Genomic DNA, 4,036 nt, shown 5'->3' on the forward strand with positions numbered 1-4,036 from the left:
TTTTTTTTTTTTTTTTTTTTTTTTTTTTTTTTTCTCGTCGCCACTTGTTATATTCGAAAGCACACGCGTTGTAGTTAAGAGTAGATGAGAGACTGACTTTATTGAAAGAATAGAACTAAAACTAAGTATACAAAATGAGAATTAATTTGATGATATGAATGTGGTTTTACATGTGTATGTGAACATATTTTGAGTGGAGCTTATTTAGAGTATGCATACATATACAACAATATGAATATATATTTTGGAGTGAAATAAACTTTACATATATATCAACTAGCATGGTAAAGGAAAAAGAAAAAAAAAACTAAAAATGCATCTGATCAAAAGATGATTGTACCTAAAATATAGTGTCTGTACCTAATGTAGCTTTAAGTCATCAAACGTCGGAAAAAGGTAGAATTGTACCTACTTTTTCATCCCTGCTTCCTATATCAAAATATGAGTTTTCATAAAGTGGGCTTAGCAACTTTATATGTAAGTATATTTAATATCATATATCTGCAGTTTTTACAAAAATTTATTTTATAATATCTATTTCTGACTTAACTGTAATTACATTACACGCAATATTATATATATTGCGCTTCTACATAATTTCTGAGATATTATTATATCTAACTGCATTTAAATGATGCATATTTCGATTTGTTCACGTTATCTGATGTTCTCGTGAACGTCAAGCTGTGAGGTTATACTTTATCGTGCTCTGAATTTGGCTTCTTATTTGCTTAGTTTATTGTGCTAATTCTGAGTTAAAGTAGTGATAAAAAGTGCTTATGAGCATCTTAGTGTGAAACAATTGAAGCTAAGTGAAAGTTATTGTGTTTTATATTAAACTAAATTTAATTAAATTTCACTAGCATACATTCTAATATTGCCGAGTCATTTGTTCCTATCATTGTTGTTGTATCCTTTGTAGTTTACTGAATTCATTTTGTTTTTGCAGATTTGTTCTACTCTTTTTGTTTACTCCTTCTAGTAATTCTTGTCACAGCTGTTTGCGTTGTGTTTATTAAGTGTCATAATTACAGTGATACTCAAACTGTGCGCTACATTTATTTAAAGCTATTTACATCAGCTCCTTAATTTTTATAATTTATTTTGTTTGTCTTTTTATTATTATTTTTTTTGTTTGTCTATTATTACATAAATCTCTCAATATGAAGTGCGATTTTGATACTTGCCAAATTAAAAGCGATTCTGAACGCTACTTATCGTGCTGGCTGTGTGATGGTATTTACCATCTAAAATGTGCTGGTTTGACGGGAAGAATTTTGGACGCTATTAATGATGGCAAGGGCCTTCGCTGGTCTTGCGTAAAGTGTAGGTCAACCGAAGTTGATCTTTTCAAGCTATTTAGGCAAACCAGAAATGGTTTTACAGAAATAGGAAAGGAATTGTCGGTACTGACAGAAAAATGTAAGCATTATGAAAATGTGTTTAAATCATTCAAATGCTTAGATACCTTGCAATCTGTTAAGGATATCCGTGTGTCTTAACGTAAGCGTCTTAGTCCATATAAGGAAATTATTGCCGTTGCACGTCAGAATAATCTTCCGACTGAACTAATTAATCTAACTTCTCCATGTCCTCCAGCATCAGAATCCTCAGCCTCAAAAGAGCGTGTAACGAAATCTGCTTCGGATAATAACGAGCCTGAAGTATCTTCCCCTTCCCCCATTGAAGTGGTGGCATCATCTTCAAAGCCTCCACCGCCTTCCCTATCCTCAACTACTAACGCAGTAACTCAACCCCTTCCGCCAGTACTCCAGTCTGATACAAGGAAACTAGTTGTGGTTCCGCCAAAGAAGTCAATCTTTGTCTCTAGATTTTCGAGAGACACTACCGAAGACGATATAAAGCTTTATATCTCATCAAAAATTACAACTGTCGACTTAAGCATCAGAAAATTTAATTTTAAATACGAAAGAAATATTGCCTCATTTAAATTGACGAAAATTTAGATAATTTTAGTGCGCTGCTTAGTAGCTCTTTTTGGCCCCCCGGAGCTTTCGTTCGTGAATTCGAATATAGGCCCAAAAAAGGAAATAACTTAGCTAATATTCCCCGTCAAAAAACTAGTTATTAAATCTGCTTTAAGTATTTATTACCAAAACGTAAGAGGCTTAAATACTAAATTAACGAACTTATACCTTAAAGGCTTGAATGTAATTATAATATTCTTTCTTTCACTGAAACTTGGCTCAAACCTCACATTTTCAATTCAGAGATTCTTCCAAATAATTATCATATCTATAGACAAGATAGGGTGGACAGAATCGGCGGTGGCGTACTCTTCGCTGTAGTCTCTTCAATACCATCTGAAGAAGTTAGTCTTCCACACATTGATTCAGTAGAATTCAAATGCATTCGTGTACAGGCTCGAAAAGGGTATATTTACTTAGCTCTATGCTATATTCCTCCCCGATCTGACACATTGGTGTATTCACGACTCATCTTTTTACTGAAATCAGTTAATTTCCTGACTAAACCCTCTGATTCAATGATTGTGTTGGGTGATTTTAATTTACCAAGCATATCATGGAACATCATTGACAATGATATCGTACCTTTCACGTCTAGTGCGTGCAACAACGTATTTTTAGAGGAGATGGCTGAACTCTGCCTAACTCAGGTTAATGTACTTCACAATAAGTCTGGTAAAGTATTAGATCTTGTTTATGTTGATGATGCATCTAAATCCGTTGTAAATAAGCGTGATCCACTAGTTTGGCCCGAAGATGTCTACCACCCCGCTATGGAGGTATCTTACGAAGTTATAAGTGATGGTCAAAATTGCAGTACCCAAGCATACGAACCAAATATTCGCTTTGATTTTTCGAAAGCCAACTTTAAAAAGTTTAACAAAGAACTGTCTAAATTATCGTGGCCTGCATATAAAGAAAATATTGAACAAAGCGTTGCATTTTTTAACTTTACTTTACATAAATTATTTGAAAAGCATGTGCCTAAACGCATGTATGTTCCTGAAGAAGAAATACAGTTATGGTTCACTAAAGAACTGAGAAATTTGAAAAACAGAAAGTCGCGTTATTTTAGATTACACAAAAAACCCGGTTTACACTCATACTATGTAAAATACTAACTTTTGCGTCATAAGTTTTTTGAATTAAACAAAAAGTGTTATAAATCTTACTTGTGTAAAATCAAACGGCGTATAATATATAATCCCAAATCATTTTATGACTTCGTAAACTCCAAGCGAAATGTACGTGGGTTTCCTTCCGCTATGAAGTATCAAAATACCGTCTCTAGTGATAATCAAACAATTTCTAACATGTTCGCTCAGTTTTTTAAATCCAATTATTCCATTAACTCACATGTTAACATTGACTATCCTTTTAAACTATGTCCAATGAACTCAATAAATATCCCAGTAATATCTCCCGATGATGTAGTAGTTTATCTGAAATCCTCCTTAAAGCAGTCCTTCAGTTATGGTCCTGACCAGATCCCTACTTGTATTCTTATAAATTGTGCTGATTATCTCTATGAGCCGTTAACAGCGTTATTTAATTTCTCTTAAAGAGGGCGTTTTTCCAACTATATGGAAGGAATCGTTGATAACCCCGTTACATAAAAGCGGTAGCAGATCTTCAGTGGAGAACTACCGGGGAATAGCTAAGCTTTCTGCAATTCCTAAATTATTTGAAGCAATTATAACAAATCAGTTGACGCATTCTATCTCTTCTAGCATTTCATATAGTCAACATGGATTTTGCAAGGGCAAATCAACTTCTACAAATTTACTTGAATTAACATCCTATATCTCAAAAGCATTTAGTGAAAGCAAAACTGTTGATGTTATATACATATACTGACTTCAGTAAAGCATTTGACAAAGTGTGCCACTCGTTGCTCATCTATAAACTTGATCTTCTTGGTCTTCACCCTAATTTTCTACGTTGGATCTCTTCATACCTCTATGATAGATCACAAAGGGTAATGTTTAAAAAACTATCTCTGACGTCATTGAGGTTACTTTAGGAGTTCCTCAAGGGTAGCCACCTAG

The sequence above is a fragment of the Rhagoletis zephyria genome, unplaced genomic scaffold (assembly GCF_001687245.7).
Source record: "Rhagoletis zephyria isolate East Lansing unplaced genomic scaffold, Rhagoletis_zephyria_1.1 Rzeph_scaffold_01159, whole genome shotgun sequence".
Taxonomy (NCBI): Eukaryota; Metazoa; Arthropoda; class Insecta; order Diptera; family Tephritidae; genus Rhagoletis; species Rhagoletis zephyria.